Source organism: Lycium barbarum, chromosome 1 (genome assembly GCF_019175385.1).
Source record: "Lycium barbarum isolate Lr01 chromosome 1, ASM1917538v2, whole genome shotgun sequence".
Lineage (NCBI taxonomy): Eukaryota > Viridiplantae > Streptophyta > Magnoliopsida > Solanales > Solanaceae > Lycium > Lycium barbarum.
This window is the reverse complement of record NC_083337.1, coordinates 134,711,042-134,729,782: the sequence shown is the minus strand read 5'-3', so window position 1 is coordinate 134,729,782 and position 18,741 is coordinate 134,711,042.

Genomic DNA, 18,741 nt, shown 5'->3' with positions numbered 1-18,741 from the left:
TATTTATGAAAAACATTTACGTGTGGATGTGGGAACCAAATGAGAGTTATGAAAAACATCATCATTATTACTATATGAAACTAAGTGTAGGCCCCTTTATAAATTAAGTTTGTTACTAGAACTAGCTGACTAACCAAAGATTAAATAGAAAAGTGGCGAGACGTTTAAACGATGTAAGATGGAATTTGTTTAAGACATCAACAAGATGCCCATCATTCATCTGAAATATACACACCTTGAATAATATAAGTCTGTTCAATCGAAGACATTATAGTACGAATTCGAATATTTGAAACATGAAAATTATTCATAGACCAGACTTAACTTATTAGAAGTAAACATAACCAAAACAAAGTACTAATAACATGGGGCCTTTCAGGCGTACACGTCTTCAAATACTTGTTGCAACTTCATATTCCGTGTGATCAAAATTAGTGAAGTTTAGGTTTCAGATGAGTATTTCCACCATTATTTTCAGTGCTAATAGGACCTTCTTCGTGCATAGGATTTACACGATGTTCATGACTTGTGGTAGGAGTCATTATAATATTACCAAAACGATTTGTAATCGTTTTGGAAGCCTCTTCATTAATGCCACTGTTACGATGGCCTGTGGTCGTAACAACAAAAAGGAGGATGACGCAGATGGCTACTGTGATTTCTTTACCCATGCTTGAGACCATTTGGTTTGTCAACTGATAGATATTTTGTAAATTTGTGCTTGTAACAGAGGGTTCCTATATGCACATTATATAGGAATATTGGGAGAAAGAGAGTTCATTGCAGAATTGTTCATATGTGCCTTTTACAATACAAAATCCATCTACTTTTCGACAATATTTGATCCTTGAGCAACAATATTTAACCTAAGTAATTTAGACTGATAGGGTTCATTGGAGAATTATTTGTATATGCCTTCTCTTTAGCAAAAATCCAATCGCTATTAGACAATCTTAGGGTTCATTGGAGAATTATTTGTATATGCCTTCTCTTTAGCAAAAATCCAATCGCTATTAGACAATCTTGAATACTTGATCCATTAGTTAACCTAACAAGGTAAAATCATTTCGGAATGTCAAATCATCTTCTATGATGAGGGCTCGAAGGCATAATATGTCTAAAATAAGTTTCAACGAGAGTCATCACTCAATTACATTTGATGAGTTATAGCATTTCATAAGTTTTGATGATTGACAAACGATCCAAGGACCAGGTCCTCCATCAGGTCCCATGAGAGTAATGCACGGTACTTAAGAGCTGTAAAGCTGTTGCACTGTTCAGGCAGAACTGCAACAGCACAGCTGTATGTATGATGGAAACTAAAAGCCCTTGAGAAGTCACTATTCATGGTCACATGTTTCTCACATGCTCTCTATTTTGTCTAATATTTATACAACATGTTGGGTATCATTTTGACCTAACACTTGCAAATCTAAAAAGATGTATTTCTCTCAAGTGTGGCGGCTACCTTTCACAAAGTGCCTACAAGAACAAGATCTCAACAATCCAAGGGACCAGTTCCTGCTACTGAAGACATCTGAAGCCCTAGGATAGTTGAGTCTTGTTTTATGCTCTTAATTTGTATTCCTACATTGCTTGTCAAGAAGCATCATAGTAGGACAAATTTCACTCTTTGTAACTTTGTTTTCTTGGCTAGAGTTGGCTAAGTATCAGTTGGGTCGTTGACTAGAGGTAGTCAAGACTCAAGACTTGGAGCTTTGCAATAGAGTTATTGTAAAGGTGCTTGCAATAGGTGTATTGTAAGGGTTAGAGATTAAGAGTTTAATTCCTAGGTTGCAATAGGTTGTAATATGAAGTTGCTCAGTTTAGTGAAGTTGGAAATCCTACTAGGGAAGGTCGTGGTTTTTAATCCCTTGAGCAAGGAGTTTTCCATATAAATATCTTGCCTTATTTACTTTCCATAACTATCTCCGTGAAAACAACTTAGGGACTAGATCCCTTAGACTGTTTTGGTGAACTGAGCTCTAAAAGGGTGAACTCATAGGTTCTAACAACATTCCTGTTATATCCCGTGTTTGCGCATTCGGAATTTGTTTTTTGGAATAATCTTGCTTTGTAGGAAATGAGGGCTATATTTGATTTTATTTCATATATGTGTGTTATTCATGAAAAATATTGATGCGGAAATACGGAAGAAGGCCAAGGGCGAAATTGAAATTTCGGGAATTAGTTTCGAGAATTACAAATAAAAATCCACAATGAATTGGGCTCAAAAAATAAGAGAAAAATTGAAGCCCAAATTGTATGGGGTGACCGGCTATATACTAGCCCAAGCCCATAATTGATTATCCATGTGATAATTAATTAAGAGGGCTTATTATTTATCTCTTAGTAGAACATTCAAGAAAGGGAAAATAAAACAAAGAAGGAGAGCAAGAACAAGAGAGGGGTTTCGGCCCCCTCCAAGAAAATAAAAATAAAAATTTCAAGTCCTTCAAATGTGACCCAAAAATCATAATTTTCTAGCAATACTACTAACTCAAGGATGCTCTTCAACATGTCATAATTTTTAAGGCAAGAAAGTGCTTGTGTTGGCAAGTGGAAGTTTGAAGAAAAAGGTAAGAAATCTATTCTTTTGTGTTATGGAATAAATATATATGTTGTAAGGATTGGAATTAGATGAGAATTATGGAGTTGTGATGTGTGTGTGCATAGCCGTGTATGTGTGTGGGTGTGTGCATGGCCGTGTGCCATGATGATGAGGGGAGAACATGAATTAAATTCAATTTAGTTTGTTAGTTGTGTTGTTGTGGTGTTTGTGATGTAAATAAGGGTTTAATAAATCAAGTTGGTATGGAAAATGGTTGTGGATTGTTATGGGAAATTATGTGATTTTAATATAGATTTTATGTAATTGTGAAAATAAGGTTCTAAATGTGAATTATGATTGTTGTTAATGAACTTGGACGAAAACAATGCGAATTGGTAGTTTTGTTGCATTTGTAGAAGTTTCGGATGGAATATGGAATTGGCGAGATGACTTGAATCCTTGAATATTGTTTGGAATACAATCGAATTATGTTCAAATGATCTTAAGTTAGATAATGAATATGGAAAGATGTTGATATTAGTTTGATGTTGTGAAGTTCGAATGAAAGTCGTCGCTTTATGTAGAAAAGAAGAATATTGACGTTAGACCTATTTTGTTGTGATTCGTGATGTCTTTGGTATTGTGGGTTGTTGTTGATGATATATTGAGCCGAGCTAAGCCTCGGGGATGTTATATGTATAGGGGAAGTGCTGCCGAAATTTCGGTAGACAAATATAAAGTTAAGTGAATTCTTAAAGCCTCGCAATTCCTAATTGGTAACTTTGACCATTTGTAGATTCTGAGCGAAACGGGATTTGAGTTTTGGACGAGCATAAGACGCATATAAGGTATGTAAGGCTACCCCATTCCTTCTTTTGGCATGTCCTAGGTATACTAGGTCGATATTTGAGCCCCGGAGGCAATTCTGTTCATGGAAATCCGACTTGGAAATCGAGTACTATTCATTCAATTGAATTGAACTATAAAACTCATATTTTGTTGAAAAGTGATCAAATGTCCGAAACTTTTGTAAACGTAATCTAATCGCTTCGAAACCTCCATGTATGATCCCATTGACCCCAATTGTCTGTGATTCATGTCCGCCACCTCTACTTGACCCGAGGTGGGTCCGCTAACATCGAGACCCCTTTGTTTGCTCTATTAGTCTCATTTTTGTATAATGTTGGCAAAACACTTTTGGTTATGAATTTGGCTATCATAAAATAATGTTTTGACTGCCACGATATTCTAAATTATATTTTGAACCATAAATACTGTTTTGGAAAGACTTTTGCGAAACGCACCCCGTATTGACTAGTTGTCCGAACTATTTGACTACTGAGTTAGCATATGATATTGTCAAGTTTCTAAAGGTGTTTTGATATATAAATTGCATTGTTTGCTCACGACTCCGCTCGTGCCCTTATTATGACTTCGTTCACCGGTTCCCGGGCCGGTTATGGTTCGTGCGCGCTATGATAAATTCGGCCGTATGCTGTGTTACGGTTCCCGAGACCTCGCCATAGGACCGGGTTCCGTTTGGAGTTATGCTGTGATATGGATGGTGATATGTTATGATGATATGTGTGTTCGGGGATGTACGGAGATTTGAACTTTCTGGTGTTATGCTGTGTGTGGCACCAGCGTCGGAGTGGTGACCACGTTCCTGAGCCTTATGCATGATTTTTACTTGCATGATATATATACATATGCTTTCAGCACAGACTCTGATGTACTGATTCGGTATTTTCTCTCTGTACCTTTTTATGTCAGTTATGGTTCGTATTTCTGTGCTCTATGCTTTACATACTCAGTACATCTTTCGTACTGACCCCCCTTTCTTCGGGGGGCTGCGTTTCATGCCCGCAGGTACAGAGGTTCGCGATCCGCCAGTGTAGGCCACATATTCTGCTACCACAGAGTGCTCCTTTTGATCCGGAGCCCACACTTTGGTACATATGTCTTTTGCTACGTATATGTTTCTGCACATTTGACTATTTGGGGTACGGCGGGGCCCTGTCCCGTCATATGTCTTCGTTTTGATTTGTAGAGGCCTGTAGTCATATATGTGGGTCATGGGTCATTGTGTGTGTGCGTTTGTTTGTGATCTACGTCTTAATGCGGTCCCGTTTGCTATTATGGCCAACACGGCCCATTTGTCTGTATACGTGTATGTATCTGGCGATGTATATTCCGCCAACCTATCAGATTTGGATACGGCTAAAATGGCCCGTATATGTGTATATGTGCATATGTTCGGCGATGTGTATTCCGCCGCCTCTTTTGGCTTTGACATGATATTTTTGCGCACGCGACCGCTTAAGATAATATTCGTTTTCAGTTCTGTTTAAAATGTTGAATATGAAACCCGACTAAGCTATAGTATGACGATTTGATATGTATGTCTGTTTGGGTGTCCAAGTAGGGCACTGTCACGGCCCACGGGGCTGGGTCGTGACAATTCCCTTTCTGTAAATACCTAGAGTCATGAAGCATCTAATGGTTACATTATGCATAAATAGAAACAGGAGCTAGGTCTCTATTATTTATAAAGACAGAAAAATGTAAGAATACTTCCAAAGACTTGCTCCAAAGGTAGGCTGAGGGAGTGTGTCGATGAACTTGCTCATAGTTACTGCGTGTGCGCAGGTACAGTAAGCGGGATTCAGTTGTTGATCAGTGATTCCAGCCAGTTGTTGCTCCCAATTAAGGTGAGCCACCACTAGTACGTGAGGCAACATCTACTGATACCATTTATTATTCTTTGTTTTTTAATCGAGTTGCGTCTCGTATCAGTGATACTCAGATTAGTGCTCCATGACTTAGCCTTTTGTTGGGGGTGGTATACTTGGCTATGTCTACTTTATATTATGTTTTCGCACTTATATATATTTGAGACATCATTAGTAGTAATCTATCTCCTTTATTTCTACGTTCCGCGCGTGCTTTAACCTAGATGGTTCGCCTAATTGGTAGTGACTTGTTTGGTGCCCTGCTGCGGCCAAAATCCTAGTTTGAATCGTGACATCATTAGATTGCGACTCTAATCTCAATGCATCAAATTATTGGAGGTAATCTTTTTCTCTTTGTTCCTTTCCTACTTTATTTACTTGTCATCCAGGATTAAGAAAAATGTTTGACCAACGATTAATTTCCTTTCCTAGTCACGTTCCTACTTCATTTCCTTGTCAACCAAGAATTAAGCCAATTTCTTCTTCTTCTTCTTCTTCTTCTTCTTCTTCTTCTTCTTCTTCTTCTTCTTTTAATTAGTTGGTAACTTTGTTTTCCTTTAACAAAGAATATTGTTGGTGTGGTTCTTCGATGTAGTCCCTCATGTTTTATGAACAAAGAAAAGAAGAAGAAAAAGACGACGATTTTTGCTTTCATCAGTTCATGTTCATATACCATGAGAAGTACCCCCTTTTAAACAATGACAATTAGCTGTTAATCAGGTACAAAACAAAATACTGAAAAATTCTTCCTTGTCCCAAAAGTGAAAAAGAAAGGAAACTCTATGTGAAAACATTCCTAAGCAGAGATGAGATGGTACATTTCAACTGTTTAGATTTTCTAGAACGCGCCCCACGTGCCTAAGTACTCTCTCTCTTTAACACCGATTGGGCCATGGGGCCGCCGATTGGCACCCCACCGACACAACTAACCAAATGGTATCCTCTAATGAGGTGATCCTGATGCATTCTATAGAATCGTATGCTACTACTCTCACTGATTCTCTGATTTCATCTGTGACCCCAAATCGCATTGAACCCGATTTGATTAAAGCTCATAAGACAACTCATAATGTCAAGGCGGTAGTTATATTCAAAGCAAAGGATTTCTATGGAATGATGGCAAACCATTGTAGAAGAACTATCGTGGGTAGATTTCTCAAGCACAGACCACAAATTGACTATCTTAGGTCAAAATTCAAGGAGAAATTTCTAATGAAAGGCGCGGCAAAAATAGGTGTGTTTGACAATTTCAATGTTTTTCTAAACTTTACCAATGAAGATGACTGGAAACAAAAAAAAAGAATCTATTCGAGGGAGAATTTCATTCCATATAAAAGACTGATTGAGGTAGATGGTCATCAAATATGGCTCCAAAAATGGACACCGAATTTTTTAGCCAGAAGAAGATCTTCCAATAGTGCCAATTTGGATTCTGATGCCAGGATTACCTTTTCATTTAAATAATTGACATTATGTTAGGCAGATTGCTAGTGAAATAGGAACCCCTTTGGAAATAGATGCTGCAACTAAGGAGATGACTAGACTTAGTATGGCAAAAGTAAGGGTGGAAGTTGATTTACTTACACATTTGGTGAAGAGTGTTTGGATTGGGATTGAGGATGACAATACTCCATTGAAGGCATTTGAACAAAAGATTGAATATGAGAATAGCCCAAAATACTACAAGCATTGCAGGAAATTGGGGCATAATATAGCTGAATGGCGAGTTCTAGAAAAGAAAAAGTTGGAGGAAAAAAAGGATGAAGAGGACAAGAATTATGCTAACAATATGGAGAATCAAAGGAAGGACCAGAACACAAAGAAAGCTGAACACGATGGAAATGCTGGTCCTCAAGAACAAAAAGAGAAATCCATTGACAAACAACAAGTTGAAAGAGGAAGGGAGGCACAAATTGACAAAAATAAGCAGCATAGAATGCCTAGAGGGAAGAGTAAACCTCTCAAAACTGCCTTTCAACCTACAGGTGCCATACTTGGGGTTAATAAACCAATGCCTGAGAATGTGCAACATAAAAAAGGTATTCGCAATTCTGAGAAGCATGATGAGAACAGAAAGAAGAAACAAAGGGAGAGTCTTGAAAGTGATAAAGAGGAACAAGGAAAAGACAAGGGCTATGATGTGAATAACGAAGATCAGGCCAATTCCATTGCCAAAAATCCCAATAATGTTGACAATACTAAGAAAGACAAGACACCAGGAGGGAATAAGAGACAAGAAAATGCCAATCCTGAAATCAGAATATGATAAATGATCCAAGTGAGTTGGAAGTGGTTCTGTATGAAGATGGTTGCGAAGCTGCTGGAAGTAAGAAAGCTAAAAGAAATTCTAGCAAAAAAGCTAGAAAAGAAGAGCAATCAAGAAAAGAAAAAGAAAAGAAAAGGCAAGAAAGCATTATTACCCAGAATAGCTTTGATGAACTGCTTCAGGAAGAGACCAATCAAAAGGATAAATCAGGTCAAGATGCTGAGAAACAAAAATCAAACAAAGTGGGGATCACAAAATGAAGATGAATGGGCTGATGTATCATCTCCTGAAGAGGAAAACACTTTAGATGAGTCAGAAGAGGATGAATATGAAGAAAGTGAGGAGGAGGAGAGAACTGGTATAGGTACATCTGGAAAAAATGATTAATCCAACATAAAGATGGGTATACAAGAAAGTGAAGCAACCAAGAATTTGACAGGAAACAAAGATGAAACACATATCAAAATGAATCCTGTTTCAAGAAATCAAAAGAAGAATCTTACAAAACCTAGCAAAAATCCCCTTAATGATTAAGTGTCTCAATTGGAATATTTGGGGGATGAAATCTCAGGTTGCTACTGAGAGTTGAAGTATTTAATAAAAGAGCACAAGATTTCATTTGTTGCTCTACAAGAACCTTTTATAAATGAATCAAAAATTGAGTCTTACAAACAAACTCTAGGAATGCAAGGACCTTTTCCTAGTGTTAACAATAAGATATGGATTTTTTGGGGAAAAGATATTTATTGCTCAGTATATTGTGCAGAAGATCAGATGGTCACTTGCAGAATAGTCTTGAATACTTCTCAGCAGGTTTTTAGCTATGTTGTGTATGCTAAATCCAGATAAATTGGAAAGGAGGATTAATGGAGATATATGAGAGTGATTGCTTCTACTATAGATGATCCATGGGCAGTTTGTGGTGATTTCAACTATATTCTTTCTGTTGAAGAAAAACTAGGAGGCAAACCTCATAGTCTGAAGAAAAGCATCCCTTTTATAGAATGTTTGCAGGATTATGGTTTGAAAGGATAATGGGTTTTCTGGTTGTGCTTTTACTTGGTCAAATGAAAGAATGGAAGAGGAGGTGATTTTGAAGAGATTGGATAGAATGATCAGTAATGAAAAATGGTCAGAATGTTTTGACACCTAAGATATCATCAACTACCAAGAGTAAGCCTCAGATCACTGTCCTCTCTAGATCACCTGCAAGACTAATCAACAGAATGATGTGAAATACTTCATATTTCTGAACTTTTGGACTGAAATTGATGGTTATCAAGATGTAGTTAAGGCTCATTGGTTCTCTCATTCTAAGGGGAACTTTTTCTGGAAAGTACAACAGAATCTTAAAAATACCAGCAAAGCTTTAGGTGAATGGTTCAAAACAAAAGTGGGGAATATCTTTGATAGAGTGCAACAACTAGAGGAGGAAGTGAAAAAGGCTGAGGAGAAATATATGGAAACACTAGACCAAAATGACAGGATGCTTATGAACGAAACAAAAGAAGAACTTATTATACAACATAAGCATGTAGACAGTTTTTGGAGGCAAAAGGTAAATTTGAAATGGAGCTTGGAAGGGAATGAAAACACTAAATTCTTCCATTCAGTGGTAAAGGGACGAAGGAAGTATCTACATATCAACAAAATTTGTGACAATGGTGCATGGATAGAGGGTGAAGAAGAGATTGGCAATGTTGTAGCTCAGTTTTATCAGAACCTCCTCACAACAGGACAACAATATTGATCTTGATATCCTTAAATATGTTCCTAAATGCATTAGTTCCATAGATAAAAAATTTATTTCAAAAGATCCTTCTGTTGAGGAGGTGAAAAAAGCAGTTTTTGACATAAATTCAAACAGTGCTGCTGGACCTGATGGATTTAGTGGTCTGTTTTTTCAAAAATCTTGGGATTTAGTTGGACCTGATATTTTAAACTTAGTTAGGAATGTTTTCAATGGCAAACAGCTTCCTAGATATTTCACTAACACTTGTTCGATTTTACTTTCCAAAATTGATTCTTCACAAATTTTTTTAGATTTTAGGCCTATAAGCCTCAATAATGTGACTCAGAAAATCATTTCAAAAGTGATGTCTGATAGGCTAGCTAGTATTATTCCCAAAATTATTTCTACAAACCAAAGTGGATTTGTGGAAGGTAGATCAATTGGGAAAAGTATTTTATTAGCCCAAGAGATCATTCATGAAATTAAGCAAGATAACAATGAGGGTAATGTGGTTTTCAAATTGATATGAACAAGGCTTATGATAGATTGTCTTGGTACTTTTTGTGTTCTGTAATGAGAAAAAATGGATTTGAGGAAAAATGGATTTTTATAATATGGAATCTTCTTTCAAATAATTGGCATAGTGTAGTTATAAATGGTAAGAGGTATGGATTTTTTAAATCACAAAGGGGAGTAAAGCAAGGAGATCCTATATCTCCAACTTTATTCATTATTACTGCCGAAACTCTGTCATGTATGCTGAATGATCTATATAACAATCTTAGGTTCAGAGGTTTCACTATGCAAGCTAATGGACCTAAGATCAATCATTTAGCATATGCTGATGATTAAATCATTTTTTGTGCAGGAAAATCCAAAACTCTGAATTTGGTTATGAAGGTTCTGGAGGATTATTGGACAGAAAATCAATAGAGGCAATTGAGTTGTTTTCTAATGGACAAGAATATCTCTGAAAACAGAATCAACATTGTCTCAAATATTCTGCAGGTTCAAAAACAGGAATTTACCATCACCTACTTGGGATGTCCATTAGTCAAAGGTAGGAAATTGATTCAATAATTTCCTGATCTGGCAACTAAGATTCTTAAAAAGGTAAATTCTTGGAATTATGGTAGACTATCCACTGGTGGGAAGATTATTTTGATCAAACATGTTCTTTTTGCTATGCTATATGTCAACCTCCTAAAACTATTTTCAAACAAATGGAGCAAATTTTTTTGCTAACTTTTTATGGGGTAATAATGAAGGCAAGCAAAAATACCACTGGGCAAAGTGGCCCAGTCTATGCTTGCCTACTTTGGAAGGAGGTGTTGGAATAAGATCTTTGAATGATATATCTGATTCTTTTGCAGTTAAGTTATGATGGCAACTTAGAACCAAGGAATCTTTGTGGTCTGAGTTTTTGAAAGCCAAATATGCTAGAAGAATCCACCCTGTTACTAGAAAGTGGAGTTATGTGTAATCTCATAATTGGAGAAGGATGATGAAAATCAAAGAGAAGATAGATCTTTTAATATTATGGAGAGTTAATAAAGGCAATGCTAGTTTTTGGTGGGATAACTGGTCTGGTTTAGGTGAATTGGCTCAGTTTAGTACTGCTAATACCTCAATTAGGGGCAGTGTATTAGAATATAATGATGAAGGGGTGTGGAATGTTCAAAAGCTTAAGCAAAAGCTTCCTGATAATGTGGTGAACCACATCCAGAGAATTACAATTAACTCTTCTGGTTTTAGTGATAAACCTGTTTGGACAGTTACTTAAGATGGGAGATTTAGTTGTAAATCAGAATGGAACATTATCATAACGGCTCAGAATCCTTCTTTAGTCAACAAGATGATGTGGCACAAAAAGTCCCCTTTCAAAGTTTCATTCTTTCTGTGGAAAGTTTTCAAGAATAAGGTGGTTGTTGATCTAAACTTAAGGGGATTCAAAGTACACTTACCTTCTATTTGTTCTTGCTGTACTAATCACGATGAGGAAGATGTGGAGCATCTGTTTCATAAGAGCAGTATCAGTCAAGAAATATGAAAGCATTTTAAACAGTGCTTTAGGATTTATCAGGTTTTTAATAGTCTGAGACATCTAGTGATCACTTGGTGGCTTACTAAAGGCAAAAATCCCATTAAAAACATGGCTCTACAAATTCTGCCAGGAATCATCATCTGGAAGATATGGAAAGATAGATGTAAAGCAAGCTTTGAAGACCAGAAAATGTCCATTCAGAGAATTAAAATAAGGATTTAATTATCAGCAAGTGGTCATGGTGATACATGAACAGTTCCCCAGTATCAATCCTTTTATGCATTGGTCTCAGTTTATTCAAATCATGGAAGAGGCTAAATATTACTTTAAATCATTTCCTGTTAAATGGTTATTTCCTATGAAAGATTGGGTGAAATTGAATACTAATGGTTGTTCTAAAGGGAATCCTGAAAACAGTGGAGGAGGTGGAGTGTTAAGAGATCATAGAGGTTATCTGATTGCAGCTTTTGGTGTAAACATTGGAATTACTACAAACAATGTTGCCAAAGCACAAGAAATGGAAATTGGAATTGAATGCTGTGTGCTGAATGGTTATAAGTTGTTGGAGTTAGAAAGTGATTCAAAAATGCTAGTGGATTGGATCATGAATAGCAGTAATCCACCTTGGAACATTATGGATATCATTTTGAGAATCAAGAGTTTACTAGATCAAGCAGAGAGATGGAGCATGGTGCATTGTCTCAGAGAGGGTAATAGAGTGGCTGATTGTTTATCCAACCGGGGCCTCGAATGCAATGCTATTACATGGATAAATGAATTTCAACTATTGTCACAGGAGGTTAGAGGAGAGATGAATATGGATAGACTACAACTTCCTACATTCCAGAATAATATCAATAAGAAATCTTGTAACATAGACAGGAAGTTAGAGAGAAATTATTCTTTTGATGTTCCTTGAGTACATACTTTGTATAGATGAAGAGTTACAACTCTTCTAGTGTACAACATTTTTGTAAGCTAATCTGAAATCCTACCATGAAGCTAGTATGTGATCTGTCCATACAAGGTAGGTGCAGGGAGTTAGATTTCCTCTGACATGTACTTTAAATGAAGTATGAAAAAAATAGCTACTTGTTTAGAGGGGTTGATTGATTTGAAAAAGAAAAAAAAAAAACAGCTTCATTCTCTCCTTTGTGTCGTCAAAGCTTTGCTAGATATTAATTAAGCCTATAAGAATTGTTTTGTTATTATTGTTTAGCTTAATTCCAAGATTCTCCTATTTGAAGAAGTTATTTACACCTCTAGTACGGTACTTATTAATACTTTTCACAGTGGTTTCACCAGTTAGGTTATAACAGTTACTTTATATAGTACTCCTATAGGATTTATAATTCATACGTTTATGTAAAGAGGATGTTTTTTTCTTCTATCTTATATTTAGTGATGTTAGATTGATGCCCGTCTTGACCTTTGCTTTTTATTGTGCTTCAAGTCCTTATTCTAACTAGATTACATGCAGTTCTTCCTCGAATTTTAATTATTCAGTCTTTATTCTGATTGCGTAAAAACAAATTAGTTTATATATACTGAACTAATGAACTTGAAGTAAAATTTACTACATGTAACAGTTACTAATTATATTGTGCTTCAAGTTCAACTTGCTACATGTATAATTGTCATATTTAGCAAATTTTGCTTGCCTCTGACATATATGTCAGTGGTTATAATTGTCAAGAGAAGATTGATGTCTGTTTGTCTTTTGGGTTGGTAAACTACAAAGCGATGCAAGATACCCTCAAAATCAATTTTTAAATGATGAATTGCCAAATTGGTTTAAAGAAAGACCAGAAAATAGAAAGAAAATCAGACGTCAACGCTATTTAGAAAGAATACTATATATCCCTCCTATAGATACATCTGAACACATCTTATTCCTTTTTCTTGTTTCGTATTCGACTTAGGTTTGACCACAAAATGTTGTCGATTAATGAGTAATCAATGGTCAGTGCAACATCCAATTTTAGGATTCTCTTCACTCTCAATCTCTGGAGTGATCAACAGTACGTAGTTAAATATATGGTTGAAAGAGACAGGAAATGACTTTTGGATGAAAAGACAACGAAATTCTGAACCAAAAAAAAAAAAAAAAGACATGTCTATTCTATTATTTTGGAATTATCGCTACGACAGAATGGGAACAATGACATTTACATGTTTTACTTTGACCCTTTCTCAGTCTCACATGCTGTTGAATATTCTTCCATAATAAGACAGAGAAATTAAGGTTATTGTGTTGAACTTGGCTTGGTGGCCTTAATAGTACTAGCATACAATATATGCATACTTAATTTTAACAAATCTATATATGCATACTTAATTTTAACAAATCAATCTCAAACTCTGAGACGTATGCATATGAATAACGAAGGCTTAATATATCAATAGCCCCTTAAATTGGTCAGTAAATTTCATTTACACATTTGAATTATAATCTATTCCAATTGAACGCCTGAACACATGATAAAATATTCTTATTAGACACTTTCGACTCATATATTGAAGATATTTTTGTCCATGTTCTCAAACGTCAATTACGTAGATAATCTAATCACATAAAATATGTCTCATTTTTTAATTATATACATCAACATCAATTGGAACTGGTCTAAGGACTTATGGATTGAGGCTAACGCATATGGGAATATTATAAGTGGTTAACTTATCTACGTAATGAGCGTTCGAGAACACGAGCAAAAGCTTTTCAAAAGTTTTGAGTTGGAAGTGTCTAATAAGACACTTTATCATGTGCTCAATTGAAACATGTCATAATATAAATGTCTAAATAAAATTTAATAAGAACAGTAAATTTAAGGGGTGTTGATATATTCAGCCAATAAGAAACTAATCATCCCGAGGTGATCATGGGAGATTAATGTCTCATGCGACTAACATGGTATTTTTGCCCATACATGCTTTGCCTCTTGGATTAATTTCATGTCTAGTGCTCTCCCGAAATTTCTCATGCATAATTACATCTTGTATTGTTCTCCATGTACGTCTCCAAGCATTTTTTAAAGGATTTCCGGTTAACATTTCACTATAAATATTATAGGTAGGTCGTCACGTCTTACGCTTTCACCTTTTAAAATATAATAATTAATATTAGTGCAAATTATGCAATGTAAAGTCAACATGGAAGGAGCAAAGTTGGAACCATAAATCTGTTTCAACTGCATGAACATAGTAAAGCTAATCATTTACCCTTGCTTTTGTGTATTCAGCACGTTTCTAAATTAACTGATCACCTATCAATTGGTATTTAAAAAAAGTATTAGAACTTTGATTCGTCGTACCTCGTCATTTGGTTGAGTCAAAATTAAGGAAAAATTGAAGAAGAAAAAAAGGGCTCTATTTGCGTTGTTTCTTCTTCTATTCATAGTAAAAAGGTAAAAGTAGTACTAAATTGTTTCTTCTCCTATCCGTAGTAAAAAGGTAAAAGTAGTACTAAAAGTCTTCTTAATTAAACTTTTCCTAAGCTAGCCTTCTAATCAAATATAGCACTATTTAAAAGAATCTCTAGTTTCTCCAAGCAAGCCGCCTTGACCTTTGAATTATTTGTACTTTTGCATTCCCTGGATGTAACCACCAATATATACTGGCGGTTGAATTCATTAAAGGAAATTTGCTGTGAAATTTGCATTAAACAAAACTCCTGCATCGTAATAAGAGCATAAATTTAGTGGGGCGTATAAGAGCGAGTTCAAGATTTAAAATGTTAACGTGCCTTCTAAGTTGAAACCCAAGGGTACAAAACACGAGGACCAAAAGTTTGAGGGGATCTAGAAGGGTTGGGCCAAGCCCATTACTTAAGAACTGTTAAGAGAATTCACTGTGAAATTAGTCAAATCCTCTACTATTAAAATAGAAGGAAAAAGTTAGGAGTCATATAAGAGCAAATCGTTTGATTGCTGATTAGAGTTAATGTTAGTAATATGTTAATTTGATACTCCTAATGAAAGTTATTTAATTACATTTCGTTGAGTCTTTCTCTGCATGGTATAGTTAGTACTGCACTTGATTAGCAAGCAAACCTCACTTCTCCTCAATCTCCACTGACCTGTCACCAGTGGTGGAGCCAGGATTTTCATTCATGGGGTTCAAAAAATATGAAGAAGTAAATACATGAAGAATCCAAGAGAGTTCAACAACTACTATATATACATAAAAAAATAATTTTAATCTTGTATATACACTGTAATTTTTCGACGATGACCCCCTGGAACCTACCTAACTCCGCCCCTGCCTGTCACCATCACAGCTTCTTCCTTTTTTTGTTCTCTCTGTTTTCCCCCAAAAAACAACTCCTATGCTTAAGGGCGGCTAATCGATTAAAAAAAAAATCATTCATGTCAATGTTAAATCGTTACATTTATTTTATTGAAAGCCAACACACAAGAACCAGCTAACTAGCTCCGACTAAGTGATTTTTAACACATAGAAGCATTATTTATGCTCCGTAAAGATTAGTTATTGCTGAGTTTGATCAAAGATATGTAGTGGAAATATTGACTGCAATTTTTCACCACAGGAATCTTGTTTTCCCGGAGAAGTACTCACCGTTCTAGAAGTGCACATTAATGTAGTATGAAAAACATCACTCTTTTGAACATTTATTAATGTTTTGTGTTTGTTAGAGTTTCTAGAGAATTTGGAGAAATAATTAAGCAGAAAAAGACAGGATGATAAGCGTAGAAAGAAGGTGGTGGGTGAAGACCACATAACCCAAAATGAGAGTGTGAGAAGTCCCACAACTAAATAACTTAGCTTTCAACTAAGTGCACCACTAAGCTTTTTGTAGCATGGGTATCTGAATATAATAATAGATATATTTTAAGAATTATACATACATTATACGGAATTTAATCGGGTGATCATGAGTTCACGTGACTCTTTTTAACACATAAATTCGCCACTGCCTCTAATCAGGAATTAGTGTTAGAATCAGATACGACTAGTCCAATTATTTTGTAAGCTGATACTTTTATCAATCTGTATGAGAGCACTAAGCGTGTTTAAGTAACTTTTTTTGTTTTAGTAATAGTCTAGAACAGAGTAAGGCTATCCCTGTTACACTTTGTAATGGACTATACTTGTCCAACCTGATATAATCGCGATTGTTGATGGATCCATTTGGGTGTTAATTTTGAAATTATCCCATATATTAAAAGAAGTAGTCAATGAAATATTAATTAATTAAGTTAATTCCTTCGATGATTATCCAAATTATGAAATGTCGTACCTCGTCATTTGGTTGAGTCAAAATTAAGGAAAAATTGAAGAAGAAAAAAGAGGCTCTATTTGCGTTGTTTGTTCTGCTATTCATGCTGAAAAGGTTAAAGTAAATAGAAAAAAGTCTTCTTATTTAAACTTTTTCCTAAGCCTTCTAAGTTCTAATCAGACATAGCATTATAAAAACAAGGCCAAACCTATCGACAAACATATGTAGTCGTCCACTTCTTTCACTTGAGCACCTAAAGTGACCCTTGTTCCATTTAGACATACGTGGATTAAGTGGCCAATTAAATTGTGCCAGCTCATTTAAATTGTGCCAATTCAATTTAATTGTAAATTCACTAATTTGTAAATTCACTAATTTGTAAATTCGTGGAGTTTTGACCATTAAAAATTGGGGCTTTTGGGCTGGTTGGATGTGCAATGAGGTGGCGCCCCCTTTGGTGTTGGTTTAGCTCCGATAACGGTGCAAAAAGTGTCTAAGTGGAATAGGAATGACCCACCTGAAGTGTCTAAATGGAACAAAGGTAACTTTAGGTGCTCAAGTGAAAGAAGTGAACGATCACAGGTGTCTGTCGATGGATTTGGCCAAAAAACAATCTCTAATTTCTCCAAGCAAGCCGTCGTAATCTTTGAATTATTTGCACTTTTGCATTCTTTGGAGGTAACAACCTATAGATCTTGGCAGTTGAAGTCAATAAGAAAATTTACTGTGAAACTCAGGATTAGACAAATCCTGCATCATAATAAGAGCGACAAGTTAGGGGCATGTAAGAATGAGTTCAAGATTCAACTGTTAACATGCCTTTTAGGTTGAAACCCAGGGGTACAAAAACGTAAGGATCAAAAGCTTGAGGTGATCTAGAAGGGCCAAGCGAATAATATCTTGACAGTTGGACCTGGGCCATTATAGGGACCTCCCATAATACGGTGATAATGCAAACTTTAATGAGGACATTGAGTTCCTGGAGGAAGGGGGCGAGTTAGAAGTCAACTTTCGAGACGTCTTTTGAGTTAACATCCAAGAGAGTATATTGATAGTTAGGCCTAGGCCCTTACAAGTAAGGGTGTGCAAAAGCCGATTTAACCGATAAACCAAACTGGAAAAAAATGTTATTGGTTCATTGATATCGGGTTATTGGGTTAATGGTTTTTAAACGATTTTGTAATTTTTCTTATTAGACTATCAGTTCGGTTTCCGGTTTTTAAATTTTAGTTAATGGTTAAACCAATAACAAAATAAGGTCATATTAAAATTACATTTTTACTCTAATTAAATAAAAGAGAGTGTGAGAAGTCCAACAACTAAATAACTTAGCTTTCAACTAAGTGCACCACTAAGCTTTTTGTAGCATGGGTACCTGAATATAATAGTAGATATATTTTAAGAATTATACATACATTATACGGAATTTAATCGGGTGATCATGAGTTCACGTGACTCTTTTTAACACATAAATTCGCCACTGCCTCTAATCAGGAATTAGTGTTAGAATCAGATACGACTAGTCCAATTATTTTGTAAGCTGATACTTTTGTCAATCTGTATGAGAGCACTAAGCGTGTTTAAGTAACTTTTTTTGTTTTAGTAATAGTCTAGAACAGAGTAAGGCTATCCCTGTTACACTTTGTAATGGACTATACTTGTCCAACCTGATATAATCGCGATTGTTGATGGATCCATTTGGGTGTTAATTTTGAAATTATCCCATATATTAAAAGAGGTAGTCAATGAAATATTAATTAATTAAGTTAATTCCTTCTATGATTATCCAAATTATGAAATGTCGTACCTCGTCATTTGGTTGAGTCAAAATTAAGGAAAAATTGAAGAAGAAAAAAGAGGCTCTATTTGCGTTGTTTGTTCTGCTGTTCATGCTGAAAAGGTCAAAGTAAATAGTAAAAAGTCTTCTTATTTAAACTTTTTCCTACGCCTTCTAAGTTCTAATCAGACATAGCATTATAAAAAACAAAGGCCAAACCTATCCACAAATATCTGTAGTCGTTCACTTCTTTCACTTGAGCACCTAAAGTGACCCTTGTTCCATTTAGACACTTCAAGTGGGTCATTCTTATTCCACTTACACACTTTTTGCACCGTTATCGGAGCAAAACCAACACCAGTCGTCTCCTACGTGGATTAAGTGGCCAATTAAATTGTGC